Raw genomic sequence first — 16,514 nt, 5'->3', positions numbered from 1 at the left:
CTCTGGTGGGGTGTCTGAGTGTCCCCCGTGTGCAGCTCCCGATGCCGCCTGCCTGGGGTGGGTGTGCTAACCAGGCACGCCGTCACTTACTCCTCTAGAACAGACCTTACAGAGGGGTGTGATTACGGCATCAGCCAGAGCTGTCTCCTGTGTCCCCTGAGGCTGGGTGAGATGTAAAGGGAAACGGAGTTCAGACACAGGAAGAACTAACACCCTTTAATTCTAGCGCAGAGGTGGCATAGGCTGCTGAGGGCAGGGGTGCAACTGTTAGCGCTTTTAGGTACTTGTGAAACCTCTCGCAAAAACAGTTTGGGTCTGGAGCTGAGCCAGCTCTGGTGTGGGGAGATGGATCAGGTGGCTTTTGAAGGGTGCGTGTCCCCAGCCTTGGCCCTATAACGCTGTGAGAAGGGGCAGGAAATACAGCCGTACCCTGCACTGCCCTGACGCTGCCGCAATTACCGTGTCCAGCTTGTGAAGTATTTCACCGAAGACTGACCATTGACTATGCATGTGGTGAAGTCCTTTTGAAAGTGTACCTGAGCATCCCCTGCCAAGCTTCAACGAGGTCGCCGCGTTGCTGGCACTGGAGTTAGTGCTGTGGCACAGCTGGGTTCTCAGTGGTGCTTCCAATAGTCTGCAGTGGCGATCGAAGCAGGTTGCGTTAGTGCTGTGATCCCTTGCATGAAGAGACTGTTCTGGTGTCTCAGAATCAAAGCATCAGGGTGCTGCCAGCTTGCTGCAAAAGCAGGTGAATCAATGGGGTTGTTTCTCCTTTGCAAGTTAACGACCCTGTGCAAGTCATGCTACTGGAATGAAAGCTCATGAAGGTAAAAAGTACTGTTGCGTTACTGAATGATACTGCTACAGCCATAGAAAACAGCAGCTTTCCTTCTGCCGTGGGGAAAGTACTAAAAGCATTGTGCTGAGATTGTTTCTTTCCCCGCAGGATTATTTCCACGAGCTCATCTGCGTCACAGAAAGGGGAGAAGTTTGTTGTGCCTCTCCGAGCTATAGGTGCCCGAGCTATCCTGGCCTTCCCCGACCAGGTGAACTTCTCAGCCTGTCCAGTCAAGTACAGCACCCAGAAAACACTGCTGGTTCGCAACATCGGTAACGGGGCGGCCCGCTACTGCATCAGCCCTCAGAGGTAGGGAGCTCATCTCTTTTTGTGCAAAACACTGTTGTGTGATAATACAGTTGGTAAACAGCGACAAAAAGGAGCCAGAGCGTGTGAGCTGCTGTACTGCTGCCGTGGCTGGAAATGGGCAGGGCACGTGGGGTTTGCTGTTGATTATAGTGTTTGAAGCATGGCGCAGCCTCTGCTAAAACTCTGCAAGCTGCAGAGTGGAGTTTTATAGTGCAACGGTGTCTTCAGTGCACAGTCGTGCAAGACTGATTCTGTTAGATTGAACGAGCAAATGTAGGAAGGCAGCTGGACTGCCCTCGGGCTGTGTAAGATCCTGCGTGGCAGACGACAGCTCTAGGAGCTCAGTTCCTGAAGACCAAAGGCAGTGTTAAGAAATGGGCAAGCTCTGAGCTGGTGGAAGAGACATTTAAGAATTTATCATCAGCTTTACCAGCAGTTTGTCTATAGTAGCAAGTGCAATCAGAGATGATAGATCAAAGCAACTGGTATTGAGACCCTGACAAAAACCCTGTGGGGTCCAGAACCTGGTTTTCCAGTAGGTTTGATCTGGTCCCTGGGATCCACTATTCTTCATTAGAATGAGCTCTTAAGTGGAGATGAGCTGGCAGCGGCTTCAAACCTGCACTTTAGCCCCAAAGCAGAATGCCGATGGGCGCACAGGCAAAAGGTGCAGCAAATGCCTGGTGCGTGGGTTGGGAGCCTTTTCTAGAGCTTTGTCTCTCTCAGATCTCCTGGAAAGTGCTCTAGCATGCTGTAGTAGCTACCAGCAACCCCCTTGATCTTCAGTACCTTCTGAAGTGGTTATGTGGCCCTATTGACCCAATATACCCATTCCCTGGGAGGCCACAAGCACGTGGCATTTCGGCAGTCTCCTGGTCAAGCGCCTGATGTGTGCTGTGTCGTGGACAGCCTGTACTGTTCCTCTTGGTCTGAGAAGACAGTCACTGGTTTTCCAGTTTGCTGAACTGGAGAGGGTAATGCGTTTTGGAAACTGCACCTGCAAGGAAACCACTTCAGCTGGCTGGTAGTTAGCTCCGTGTTGCTTGGTCCCAGAGGTTTTGGTGTAGGAGCTGAGGTCCAGAATGCAGCAAAGACGTGCCGTCTGCCTTAGTGCACCTGAGTTGCTTCGGTTTCTTCCCCAGGAAAACAGGGGTCAAGAGAAGGCTCTTTGCTCTTTCTCCTGGGAAATGCGAAGGTCCAAGAGGCTTCTACCAAAGCCTGGCAAGGCTGTTGAAGCAGGCTTCCAGGATGCTGTTCAAGCAGGCTGCTTCTTTTCACTGTGGAAATACATAGGCAGGAACTTGTAAATCCCTGTACAGCTTCCCTCTGGGATTTCCAGACCTACTTGTCACCACCAAAACAAGTACCCAGTCGTGTGTAGCATCTCTTGGCAATGTCCTTGCCAACTGTTCTATCGCGTGATACGGCGTACGTTGAATCCTGCTTGATATGGATTTTATGCTGAACTTCACCAATTGAATGTTTCAGTCCTGATTTGCAACAAAGGGATGGGAAGCGTTACGAAAGCTTTATTTCAAACTACACAAGAAAGTACAATTCTGAATAACTGGATTGCGTGTGCGCGGAGATCAAAAGCTGGTAAGATTTCCCATGTCAGCCAAAGGCATCAGTCATCTCTTCCATTTCGTTATGAACTTTTGAAAGCCAGTCTGAAATTTCAAACTGATGATCTTTGAATATAAGCAGTGTTTTATTCTAATTAGGTCGCCCCCACTTTCATTCAGATTTCTTTTTTAAATACTCTGAGGTTCCTGTCTTTCTGCTCTTTTATTTTTTTTTGCTTTAAGTGTTCAGCGAAATGTCATAACGAATTCCTCATTGGGAACTTTCTTAAAGGTTGAGTTCCTCTAATGCCTGTGTGTCTACCATCTGCCTATATATATGCACAGATGTATAAGAAATAATATGAGAAATTCGGGGAACATGTGAAACGGAATTGGGCTGCTGGAGAAGATAAAATCCTAGAATAACTTTGGAAGAGACCTCTGGAGATCATGTGAGCAAACACAGTGCTCAGAGCAAGACCAGTGTCAAAGTTTGATCAGGTGTGCACTCAACACGAAAAGTAAGACCAAGTGATACCAGCCTTCGTCTTTCCTTCTCAAGGCTGTGCAAAGCCATTTATCCCAGCATCTCCCTGTATGTGCTGTGCTCCAGCCCCTAAGCTCCTCTTCTGTAGAAAGGCTTTCGTGCCCACCAGCCTGCACTGCCAGGGATTCTTCCATCCCAAATACAGGTTTTTGCATTTTCCATCCCTCGGCTGCATGCGGTTCTGCTGTGTCCCCTGAATAGCAGCCCAGCCCTCCAGTATCTCGACTGTACTCCCCCAAGCTTGTATCCTCCACTCAAAATCCGAGTGCTCCCCACTCTTGACCAGGTCACCACGTCCCCTTGCAGCCTGGGAGCAGAACAACCACGTTCTCCCTGTGCGATGAGGCCATGGTGTGCCAGGAGTGGTTTCTCCAGCCAGTGCTGGGGACTGCGCTGGGTGACAGTGGGTTCCCTGCTGCTTGTGCTGTGAGAAGTTGCTCAGGTGCCTGCCCCGAGGTCCCAGGTGAGCTCAGTGGCTCCAGCAGCCCCAGCAGAAAAGAACTGGCCTCCCAGCTGGCATGACAAGTTGGCTGGAGAGTCTCACCAATACACTGCTCCACAGGCGAGTAGGTCATTAGCTGTTAATTGTCTTTGAACAACTCTACTTACAGAGGCTTTCGCGGGAGAGACCGTTTTCCTCCTCATGTCAGGGGATTAATTTCCCTGCGTTAGAGGCTGTGACCAAGGCTGCATCATTATTAACGACAGGGGAAGTTTTTAGTTTAATGTCATTGCATTCTTTTGAATGACTCCCGTAATGATTGTTCAGCATCACAAACACTTAAACCTGTGCTTTGGACATTAATGCGTGGTGTTTCCTGTCCTGGAGAGCTTAATGTGTAGATACGAGACGCAGTATTTAAGAGTTATGGCATAGGTGGTAGGAGTGCCAGCCTTACAGACTTACATTCAGGACTGTTTTAGTCTCTTCCTATTTAGTGGAGAACTGAAGCAGCTTTAGTGTGTGCTTAACTTTTGCTGAGTACGGATGTAGTGTTGTGTTAAAGCCAACATCAATATCACATAATAGTTTTGTGTGCCGCTATGTGTAAGCATGCGTGCACGTGAGAGGGGGAGGAGGCTTAGTGGAGTAGAAGGGAATGAGAGATCAAAGTTTGTGGACCATCAGCTGGCCTCTGTGTCCTTCATTCTCTCTCTGCACAACTGAGACTTCTTAGTTGCTGCAACTTCTGTCTTCTGGCCTGGGCGAATTCAGGCTCTTGCCCCTTTGCAAGGCAGCTGCAGGCGCCACAGTTTCCTAGTCCAGTGCGCCGCTCGTATCACTTCTCTCTGCCTCCTTTCTCAAAATTCCCTTGGCATCAAGCGTAACCTACCAGCTTTCACCTTCAGTGCATTTTTCAGCCCATCTCCAATGCTAACCTTTCCTCTCGGTCAGTACTGCGAGCTCTGCTCTTGCAGCGGGTCACTTCATAAGGACATTCCTTGCCTCTTACAACTTTATCTAAGGACTTGTGTGGTGTATTTTACTCCACGGCAGAGCTCTCAAATGAATCCACGGAGCCAATTCAGCATCCTTCTGCTGTTGCTTGTTCAGAACTCTCCCTTGCCGTGGTATCTACCAGAAAACATGGACACGTTTTGACTCCTCTTTCGTAAAGGGTGTGTGTGTGTGTGTGTGTGTGGGAACCCTGACACCAAAGCACTCCCCATTATGCAGCTTGGCTCTGTGCCTGTCCTCCCCCTGCATGCCCATACCCAGCTGTTCACTGCATAGTGTAGTAATAAAAAAAATAATAATAGTATAAATATAGAAAGTCTTTTCCTGCCGTTCTCATTGTTAAGGCTGGTTAGTGAGTTTCTTCTCCACGGCATTCACGGAGATAAATGTCATTCCAGTACATTTCAGTTGAAAATGGTGCCTGGAAGCAGATCTCAGCGCAGCACTGCCTTTTCCTGACGTTACACTGTGCTATGCTGTGCTATGGGTTAGAGAGGATCTGTCTGAGAAGGTCCATTTAGGAATGTCCCATCAAGCTCTGGAAGCTCAGGAAATGATCCTACATGGCACAGTGCCAGGAGCCGCCTTGCATCCCTCCCTGCAGTACCCATTATACTACATGGAGGTGTGGGGCTGGAGAGTTACCATGGGATGTACAGGGATGTGACAACAGAGCCTACGTGCAGGGAAAGAGGGAAAGAGAGAGCTTGTGAGGTGCTGGCTCTGTGCAGGATTTTTTCAGTATGGAGATGGAGTCTTGGATGCTTTGACCTAACAGACTGTGTTTACTGGAGTGGTTACAGTGCTCGACTTTGGCTTTTATACCATTACCAAAACATTACGTATGCCAAGATTAAGTGATCTTTGGGGTTTTTTTCCTGCAATAGGTCTTAGTTGACAGAGGGGGCAATTCAATCACCAGTAATTTTACTGTCGGTCTTGGGGTTGGAGGCAGCTTTTAATGAAATCAATTCTCACAAACTCAGATGATTTTATAATGCAAATTAAGGCACCAGAGGAGTAAAGGGGTTTTGGTTGTAGAAGAGAAACATACCATGGGACGAAGTATGTTGCAGCCTCGTTGCACGCTGCACTGACTAAACGTATGGTTCCCGGAGGAAAGGCAGCGCGGTAGTCGCGAAAGCTGAGCCACAGAACTGTCAGCGTTGTTCACTTGTCAGCTGGTTGCTAAATTGTCAGGAGTATTTTGCCCGTGCTATCCTCATGGGATTTAACTTTTGCCCAGCTTGGGGAGCTGATGCCTGGTGAACGCAAGCAAGATGTAAACGCCAAGGCAGATCACAATGAAATTGCTTACTAATCTGGTGTTGTTCCCTTTCTGAAGGGCAATTACGGGCAAGATCTCAGCAGGTTCTGCTGGGAAGGTCTCCCTCAGATTGGTGCGGCTAGATGAGTTTATACAAGCTGGGGATTGCAAGGCACCGTTGGGAGATCTGGACCTGTGAAAGTTTAGATGTTGTACAACAAAGCAAACGTACAAATGGACGTAGTTGAAAAGCATGTCAGAAGAAGAGCTATTAATAAACCTCCAAACCTTATCTTTCCTGTTTTGTCAGGAGCGGTAGTTATTCATTACAAGGGTAGATCTAACAGGACAAGAATTACCGTAAAGAACAGCTCACAATTAATGGCTAAAAGGCCAAAGTTTAGCCTGCCAGCTTCATCTGTTGGCAGTGGTTTCCGTGTGGCTATTAGTGTGTCAGGGACGTTTCCTTAGCATCTCTTATCTGTAGGCTGCAGGGAACAGCTTAGTGATGTGGACTGAAGTTCAGAGTTCAGGTGAAGCATGGACCTTACATCCCTCTGGGTCTTGGAGAAGCAGGTCTACGTGAGGGATACCAAGCTCCTGCTACAGCAGGAACCAAGTTGTCCTGCACGTACAGCGTGGGGTGGGAGGCAGGAGGTGCGGTGTCTGACTTGTGCTCTGTTTCTCAGTCCTGAGAATGAGTCCTGACCTCGGTGGGATCCTCTTCTCTGGTAATTTGAAGATGTGAAGGTATCTCCTTTCTCGGGCATCCCCTGAAGTCATCCTCAGGAGTGTCATTCCCATCCCAGCTATCTGAGGGCAGGGGTATGCAGACATGGGGATGGAGTAGGAAGGGCATGGGATGGGAGGTAGTGCTGAAGTGTGGCCCTTAACCGGCAGCTTTTCTGTTCTGGCAATGTTTCTGGTAAAAACAACAAACTAAAAGAGGTGGGGGGGAATTTTTCTGTGCCTTTCCCACAGCAGGCAGTGATCCCCGCCAAGCACCAGCAGAGCCCTGCCCAGTATAACCAGGCACAACCCCCAGCGCAGGTGCAGGGCCATGTAGAGCAGCCCGGTTCTGAGGCTGGCGGCGCCTTGGCTTTCCTCCTCCCTCTCAAAAGCCTCAGGTCCAGCACGTGAACATTGCGGGCCCAATGCTTCCCCATTAGTCACTGGCGATGTTCTTGCTAGTCGTGATGGGAGCAGGTCAGGCCCCCAATTGCATCAGTGTCTCCTTAATGAGCAGGAACTCCAGCAATTTCATCAGCTGTCGCTGCTTCCATGAGCGAAGCTCAGCTTGCGCATGGCTCCATTTTTTCTCATTATTTCTGTGGGCTGCACTCCCCAATCACTGTAAAACTCTGCAGAAAATATTTTTAAGGTGACAAATTGACCACCAGCAAAGCACTAAATCCAATAACTTTTGCTTTCTAAGTGAGGCTGTACAAGAGCCGCAAAGCCCAGCTGCTGTTGTGCAGAAACATGTTGCATCTGACTTTTCCCTGAGCATTAAAGGACTGAATTATGTGTCTGTCAGCTGAGAGCTGTTTACCTGGCGACAAATCATAATTGCTCTTGTTAAATCTAAAGTACACCGACACATTTTCATACTATTTCCCACACATTGCACAGAATTTCTCTAGTAGGCCAAGCAAACAGTTACCAAGCCTGGATTACAACCCAGAGCCCCAGACTGCATTGCTTGTGAATACGCAGAAAACCTCCTGTTGAAGGTGCCTTGATATGCTCCTGCTAGCGGTGCTTCATTTAGCTAGAGATTTAATTGTTCAGGCTGTAAATGGGATACTCCTTTTGTGTCTTGTTTTCTTGTTTCTGTATCACTCTAATCTGCCTTTGCACTCGTACAGATTTTTCTTTGCTTAGAACAGCTTTCATTGAAATGCTGATAAAATGTGCCCTTTCTGAGGCAAACCCAGGATGCTTTCAAGGTAAAAAAAAAAAAAGGAAAGATAGATTAATTCTGCCAATTAAAGTCTAATTATTCTCCGGTCATTCAAGAATAAACTTCTGTTCTCCCTGTCTGATTTCCAGGCTGTAATCTCACTGGGACAGGTATTGCCTTGACATTTGCATCTCTTGAGGTTTATAGGTGGCAGGAAAAGACGGATTCCTGAGGAACTCAGTGTCAAGTTGTGCATGCAAATAACTCTTGCCATCTCCGTGCCCTTCAAAAACCCTCCTCCGATCGTATCGCTAGCAGTCAGACTCTTGAGCCTTGCTGCAGAAAACTGGATGCAGGGTATGGGGGAGACGAGGTCATTTTATAGCTTAGGATCTTCTGAGGGCTGGAGCTCTTCAGGAGTTGGGTCGGTGGCTCAGTTCCTGGCCCTGTATGTTCTCTTTTTCTGCTGCTGACTGTGGTTTCTTGGCCCCTTGCTAATACAGGTGAGCTGGAGTGAGCTGGACGGCAGAAGGAACGTAGTCCCCAAAGGTCCCACAATAATCCTGATGTGCCTCTCCGTGTTGCAGCCCTTTCTCTGTTGATCCCTCTGCTGGGACTCTTGGGATTGGCGATGCCATGCAAGTAACGGTGGACTTCCACCCAGAGAAGACTGGTGATTATTCCAGGCCCCTGACAGTTCACTATGACACAGGTAAGGTCTGGGCACTGCATGGTGCCCAGTCTCTGCGTCCTTCAAAACAGAGACCTTTCAAAGCAGAAAAATGTTAAGCTTGCTTTGCAGACTACTTCTAAAACCTTTTCTTTCAAAACCTCTGTATGTTTCGGTGCTTAAGTGAGCAGGTAAGGGGCAAAGGCTGCGTGTGCCCTCGTTCTGTGTGGCTGTGTGCCGGTCTCTCCCTGGGGGATGCTGGTGTTGGCTGGGTGCTCTCCACCCAGCACCCCCCATGACTGCCATCTGCCATCATTCCCTGTTGTCCCGGTCACCTTAATTGCCTCTCCAGGTGTATCTCCCCTGTCCCGGCTTTGCCTCAAAGAAAAGTGACAAATAGTTGGTGTTTAGGGGGCTTTTAAAGTGCATCCCCTCAAGCAGGAATGAGGTTTTTTGGAATCGGGTTTTGCTGGGAGTTGCTGAGTCGGAGGCGGGAGGAACCTTGATTCTCCGTTACGGTGTGCATATGCACGTGTGAAGCTTCATTCCTTGGCGGTGCTATGTTTGAAGCGCGACGTGGGAATGCGTGCCTCTGTCAGACTCGCTCCAATGCCGCTGTCTCTTACACATCTGTCCCCTGCACTGCTTCTACGTTGTTTTGCCGCAGAGCCTTGTTCTTTCTTTCTGCCTTCTCCCACAGCTCACGACATCAGGACTAATGCAGCCAGGACTTGAGGGCTCTTGGGATTTGGCAGGAAGAGCTCGCTGCCTCCCGAGATAGGTGTAACATTTATATTAGGCTAGGAGAAGCTGAGGTCAGGCCACAGAAACACCATCAGCTTTACGCTTCACTGAAGAGTAAGCGGGGAATATCTTTAGGAAAAGGCGCCATGTTAGAATGCTTCTGTCGGCCTTGGCTCAGCAGGGGTATGTTGTGGTGCCGAACGAGGCGCTTCCTCAGTTGCGTGAAGGCACTTGGCGTGTGTTTCCTCTCGCCTGAGAGGGAGGTTTGGTTTGTCCCTGTTCCTCAGCGTTGGTCCTTGGAAGTGTGGTGTCCTAACCGAGGGGATACTGTGTGCTGCTTTAGCCCGGCAAAGAGCATTTTAGTTGTCTTGGGTTTGTGGAAGTTACAAATGCTCCTGTATCTTCCAAACACTTATGTAGCCTCACGACTTATTTCATCTTTGTCTAATGTTTTCCAGTTATTGACATATTCACGGAGAATGGTTGATGCTCACTCAGAGGAGCTTATTGTTTTGGGTAACAGTTTCTAGGACGGGTGACTGAAATATCAGCTAGGGAAGCACAAAAACGTGCCTTATTTGTATGCCTATACAGAATCTATAGGATAAAATTCAGAGGGCTAGAATTTCTCTGGGGCAGATGAGCAGTGACAGTGGAGATTAGGGCCGTAGGGTTTATACTTTGTGACGGAACAGAGTGAGCGAATAATTAGGGCCAGGATCTTCGTGGCTTGCTTTAAAAAACCTGAGAGTCTTGTTCTTACTGAAACAGCTGGTTCCCCCATAGTCAATCTTTGCAAAAGTGATTTGTGTGGGTAGGCCACGGGGATAAACTCTCTGCTGGCTCTGAGATGGGTGTTTTCCCAGGAACACGTGCAGCTCCCTGGGAGATGAACCCAGGATTTCATTCCTGCCTGCCAGTACAATGTTGCAGTTATTTTGAAATAAACTACGCATTGCGAAGGAGAGCAAGGGGATAATGAAGGGATTATCTCTCTAGCTTTGAAGCGTACAGGTAAGTGAAAGGCTGCTGAGATGAATTGCTAAAGTGAAGCAGAAACGTGTAATCAATCAGTCTTTCGAGGTGTGGTGCAGAGCTTATTGCAGGAGTAGTGCAGAGCACCAGACAGCGTTCCCTGACCTCGCGTGGCGAGCCCTGGCTCATGTGTCCGGCACCACGGCAGGCTCCCTGTGACGCGCGTACAGAAAGCAGCCGGGTTGCTCTTTCAGAGCCACCAACAGAGTGTTTATTAAGAAACAGAAGTGCTAAGAGCAAAACAGCAGTTTAAGGTGTTGGGAGGCGTTTCCCTCGCTTGGCTGTGTATCAGTACTGACTTGCTCGCAGGCAGCAGTCGTTCTCAATGGATCACACCCTTCTTAGGGTGACTTACGCAGGATCAGGTGAACATTGCTTAAATTTCTGCTGAAGCTGGGTCAGATCTGTCCCTAGCATTGCTTAAGCAAGCATGGAGCTCTTCCATGTGAACAAGTCACAATTTTTCCCTTAGCGTATGATTTGGTTGATTTAAATTGTGTGTCTTTTGGGCTGGTTAGGAGCACAGGTACTGTCCCCTGGATAGACTGTGTGTGTGGTGGCGGTTCTGTTGCTCCAAATTTATGGATGAGTGTGGAGAAAATGTTTGCTGCTATGAGCGTAATGATTTACAATGAAAACTTGTCCTTCAGTGCTTTACATGCCTAAACTCCTCCTTTTCGCCTGTGTACATGTGTCTGGGTGTGAAAAATCCCAGCTCGTACTGAAATGAGGGTGACTTGGGATGTTCTGGGCTCCAGCATATCCCTGTCCAGCACCTTAACATCAGATTATGGTACTTGAAAGGGTTTCTGAAACCTGCGTGCGAAGCACTCGTACAGCTTTGGAAAAGGTTTCAATACCACTGAAAGTCCTGTCGGTCACTTGGCCTTTCCCAGATGACGTTCAGCCCACCCTGTGTGGACCGTGTGGATGTGGGAAAATAAGTTTATGGAGGTAAGTCCTAGTCTCAACCAATCCAGTATTCATGAAGTTTTGATATTCTTTCAGCTGTCAAGTCCTGCTCAAGTGAGATGATGCCCAAGCTGCTTGCCCTGAGTCCTGCTGATTGTACACCAAACCCAGCTTGCTGCAGTAACATTTATTGCAACCTGGCAGCGTAGCACCAGCTTGGTGTGGGAGGGTGAGCTTTGCTCAGGGACACGTGGCTGAGGAGATGCATGACGGGTTCCCAGAGGTGTGCCAGAGGTGCAAAGCAAATCCACCAGTCCAATGCCATCCAAAACAATAACGTCTACGGCAGGTGCTCCATGCAGGTGAAGAAGGCTGCCAGAGACAGGAGGTGCCGGCGAGATGCTTGGAGTTGTGGAAGGAGAATTGCTTCTCTACTCAGAGCTCCCTAAATGCTGACTCACATTAGGCTCCTGTCTCCAACGAGTACTAGTATAGTATGATGGGTGGTCTTCAAGGTGTAGGACCAGATCCTGTGCCTGTATGTGGGTGCCTCCAGTGCCCACTGGCCCTTGTGGCAAGGCGCTACAACACGCTTCTAGCCCAGGGGATCTGTGGTGCGGTATTGAAATTCCTCTGTGCAGTTTTTCCCCATCGGTTGCTGCATCCCTTGGCATCTCTTTGTCAGCACAGAAAACTTCAGTAATTAGCAAAGCACCACTGAGCTTGTGCGTGGCCGACGGACGCTATGTATTGAGATGCTTTTATTGCTGTCAGTAATAAAAGTAGTGATGCGGATGGCTCTCTTTCAGTAGCTCTGTGAGTCTAATGCAGAAGCAAAAGCCTGGGGCAGGATCTCACCCTCTTTGAGGGGGGAGATCAGAACCCATACCCATAGGAGTATTTTAGGAGACAGCACACCCAAGAGGAGGCAGCCCTCAAGCAGAACTGCCTATTCCATTACTCTTCTGTCTCCCCTTGGTTCAGAGCCCCAAAAAGCGGTTTCCCCAGAAGAGAGGTAACGTGTGTGGCTCAGGAGTAGTTCTCGGTGGTTTTAGTCCTGCTGGAAGCCTCCAGCCTTGTGCTAAAAGCCTGCTGAGGAACCGTCTAGGTGTTTGGCAGATGAATACCCTGTTTTCCCTCAACTTCCCACACAGCTTGCAGGAGGGCTGACAGCTGCTGAGCAGGAGCTGTGCTAAAGCAAATCTTGGCTTGTTTGCTGTGGATGGCAGACCCAGGCTCAGAGCATCCTTTGTGGTTCTGCACGCCCAGGGCACAGATGGGGGAGTTCAGCCTCGGCTCCTCAATTGCTTACTTCAAGGGCAGGTAGAAAGTGCGAGCAGGGTCTGATTCTGGCTCCGTGGTTGTTAATCAGAGTGAGTTTTCCTGCGCTGGCTCAGTTCCTGTCCCCGTAGGAAGTGGGTGAAGTCATGTCTCCCCTCCTGAGCCCTGGGCAGCAAAACTTGCTCTGTGCCAGATTCAGGTTATTCCTATATGGCAGGAGAGAGCAGCTAAACAGACTTCTTCAGTGCAGCACGCTGGGAGCTGGAGACAATGTGGAGCAGAGCTTGCCTTGCCCTGGGTCAGGGAGGGGTCTGGCTGCCTTGTTCCCCCGCCGCTGAGCTTTGCTGCCTGGCCCTGGAAGCAGGGGGTCCCCAGCACCGTTTCCTCCCCATTGCTGCTTGCTAGGCGTGGGGCAAATGCCAGCAGCCTCGTAGAATCATAGAATGATGGAGGTTGGAAAAGACCTTGAAGATGACCAAGTCCAACTTAACCCCGGATTGCCAAGCCCACCACTAAACTGTGTCCCGAAGCACCACATCTGTGTGTTTGTCAAACGCGTCAGGGGTGGTGATTCCAGCCTGCAGCGTGGAGAAGCAAGCCCTGCCGGAGCCGTCTCCTCCCTGGCAGGCTCCCGCCAGCCCCCCAGTCCCGAAGGCTGGCCAGCAGCTGCTGCTTAGGCTGCCCGCACGCGGGGGGCTGCTGCAGGGGGGTTTGGTACTGAGCACCGGAGAGCTACTGGGATGTGTGGTTTGGGTTGGTCAGTAAGCGTGATGAGCTGGCCTCAGATCTTCCCCTTCCTCTAAGCCAGCACCAACACTTGCACGATAGACAAGATCTCCTTAGGGCAACGTAAGCATAAAAAATAATAACAAAAGAATTTCTTGGGTAGATCTGGAAGAACTGGCTGGGGATCACTGTATTTAGTGCGGCAGCAATGCTCAGGGTGGCAGGGGATGTCAGAAGAGGATCTGGGTCTTCTGCCCTACACAGGACGGCCTGAGCCACTGCCCTGAGATGCCTCTGCCCTTCTCGGTCTAACCACAGGCAGCTTCTCTGTGCTGCAGCAGCCTCTGGAGCTGTGAGTGATAACCGCCAGCTTGAGAAAGCACCGAGGTTTCATCACAAATGGGGGAAGATGAGGCATGAGATCACAGGAAAAATCAAGGCATATGAAACACGATTAATTAGGGAGCTGATGTGGAGCTCTTCAGTCACCTGTGGCACGACAGAGAGTTTGGTGTGGTGTGTTAGAGCCATTTGGGTTTGGTGAAGATGACGGTAACTACAGAACCGGGTGTGCTCGGCTGGCAGCAGGGCAAGCACAGCCTGTGCATCTCGGCCGCGGTGGGAAACTGTGGTAGGGGCTGCATCGCGTTGCAAATGGGCCGAGGGGAATTGTCAGGGGCGTTGCTGACTGCTCAGCTCCTGCACAGATCAGCATGGGGTTCCCAGCTGGGAATGTCGGTGTGTTGGGGTGCTGAATCCCTTTCTTCAGCTGAAATTGATGCTGGGCTTAGCTGGATCAGCTTACGTTGGTAAATGAGGCCACCTCTGCAAGGGCTTGGCGGTGTGTTAGTGGCCACTGTACACACGCAGGAAGCTCATTAAATCCCAGCCCTACGTGTTTATTGATGTTTGAGGCTGAACACCTGTGGGCATCTCAGCTACTCGCAAGAGTAAAACATTACCTTGCTGTGATATTAGTCTGTGGTTTTGTGTAGACTTTGGAGAAGACAACCACCTCTGCATGCCTCTCTTCTCTTTCCTTTAAGAACCCCCTTTCTACCGAAGGTCCTGTCATCTTGCCAGGCTGGCACTGCCATCAGTAGCTTCCAGGAACTTGTTTGAAAACAAAATGAAAATCCTATTGGCTTAGCCTCTAGATCAAGCCTTTGTCTTTTCTCTCTGCAAACCCACGGATGGATGTGGATAGGCAGCAGGGTTTAGCTGAAGTTCAGCCCTTGCTGTGTTGCGTTTCACGTTCCTGAGATCACTCAGATTGCTGAGCCCTTGCGGTTTGTACTGACTCCAGCCAGAGCAGAGGAGGCTCAGGACTTGCCAAAAGTCTCAGTTTTGGCTGTTTTGTTCATCCCCAGAAGCAGACTTCCATGTGACGCCGCCTATCCCATTCTTAGCCTGTGAAGGATATCTGGAGAATGTAGTTTTCATCTCTTTGCAGGGCATCCTGGACTGCAGCTTGTCTCTTCTATCATCAGTGGAAATCACTAGTATGTTCTTAGGTGCCATGAACCCTGGATGCGTTTTGGGGCAGAACTGACCATTCATTAGTCTCCTTTCCTGGTGGATCAATCAGCGTTTGCTGAGAAGCAGAAGAGTAGCTTGAAGGGTGATTGATATATGAAGTGGCGTATTAAGCATGTCTTTGCCAGGCAATCAGAATGAAGGTTCCTGCCCTGTTTTTCCCCATGGGCCAAAAGCAGTGTTTCAGTGATCAGCAACCCCAGCGTATCATGGCTGTAGTACCAATAATGATTATATATAGCCCACGGCATCCTGGATATGCGGCAGCGCTGTCTTGTGTTATCCAACAGTTTCATTGTCCTTTCAGTCCATTCTGTGAGGCTCCGTCACACTGGGCAGCACAAAGGCTCTGTGCTGGCTCCCAGATATTCCTGCGCTGGAGTATTTCATCCTGTAAGAAAGCCAACATCCCTTCCTAAGCACAGTGCGGAGGAGGTAATGGGGAATCCTTTGGGTGCTCCATTACAGGAGGATGCACAACAAGGAGCCTGGTGGAAAGCAAGGTGACTCCTAAGTGCAGGAGAGCCGTCTGAAGAGCTCGCGACCTGTCCCGTAGACGCTGTGGCTGGTCATTGCTCTCCATCTGCCTTTTCCTGCCCATCTGTTGTCTCACGGTGGCTTGCAGTGCTCTGGGGTAGCAGATCCTTTCCTTGCGATGGGCTGCATGGGCTCAGAGGGGGCGTTGCTGGGGGCTTTAGCTGTTGACAGCATCAGCTGTGGCAGCAGTGATGATTAGGGTGCCCTGAGCTTTGTTGTAGCCTGGGCAATGGTCCTGTAGAAACCCCTGTGCTGGCAGCAGTTATTTAATGGTGAGGTTTATAAACAAGCTGCTCCTAGGGCTGGAGTAACTAGCACGATGGTTTTAATGATGTCTGAAGGTAGCTCATGAGCACTGCCTCAGAGAAGCACTTAAAAATGACTGTCGCTGCCCTGTGTTTTGCTCTAGTGCTGGAAATACGAGCGTGGGGACTGACAGGTGGCCTTTGTCAGAGACCCAGCACACTTTGTAGGTGATGCCATTAGCTTCCTGACAGCAAAACAGCTCAGAGCAGCGCTCCTGGCTCTGACCGAGGTAGCTCTGTGGGAGGTGCAGCCAAAAGCATATGGTGGGGAGGGCTGGATCCAGCCGCAGGGGACTCCTCTCGCTTTCCAGAGATCGTTAGCCTGGTGAAGTGACTCCCTTCTCCGGTGGTGAAGTGGTACCAGCAGACCTTTGCATGCTGTTTGAAAAACCAGAATATGCTGGTGATGGTGAGGCAGTTGGGTATCGTGATAGTAGCAGGAGCAAAAGAACTGCTCAAAGGGTCGATGTGGAGGTACAATGACACTTCTGAGTGAAGAGCTCGGCTTTCGTTGCTTCCTTGTATTTTCAGTGAAAAAGCAGCAGGACCTGTCTCTTTTAGAAGAGGTGAGAGCCAGGCATAGTTTTCTGACAAACTGGGCAAATTAACTTAAACTTGCTTTCCCTGTTACCCAAATATTCTGAACCTGACTGTCATGCACTCCTAAAAAGGTTTAAAATCCAAATTCAGCGAGGAGGGAGTTACAGGGATAGAGGGAGAATATTACGGTGAGGACGAAAGGCAGCAGAGTGCTGTTTTGTTTCTCTTCAGTCTAATCCATCTGGCTACCAGCTTCCTAATATTTAGAGCAGTAATCGATGGAGGAAGGTACTGGCTGTTGAATGCTGGGAACGCATTCTTCATAAAACCTGAAATTTGT

General features: G+C 49.6%; 1 pseudogene; it reads left to right on the top strand.

Annotated features, from left to right (window-relative positions):
- The window catches only part of LOC129785697 (hydrocephalus-inducing protein homolog), a 95,836-nt pseudogene that overhangs the window by 40,739 nt on the left and 38,583 nt on the right, over positions 1-16,514 (top strand).

Source organism: Falco peregrinus, chromosome 14 (assembly GCF_023634155.1).
Source record: "Falco peregrinus isolate bFalPer1 chromosome 14, bFalPer1.pri, whole genome shotgun sequence".
Taxonomy (NCBI): Eukaryota; Metazoa; Chordata; class Aves; order Falconiformes; family Falconidae; genus Falco; species Falco peregrinus.
The sequence above is the reverse complement of the archived record's forward strand: the minus strand, read 5'-3'. Positions and strand labels throughout refer to the sequence as shown.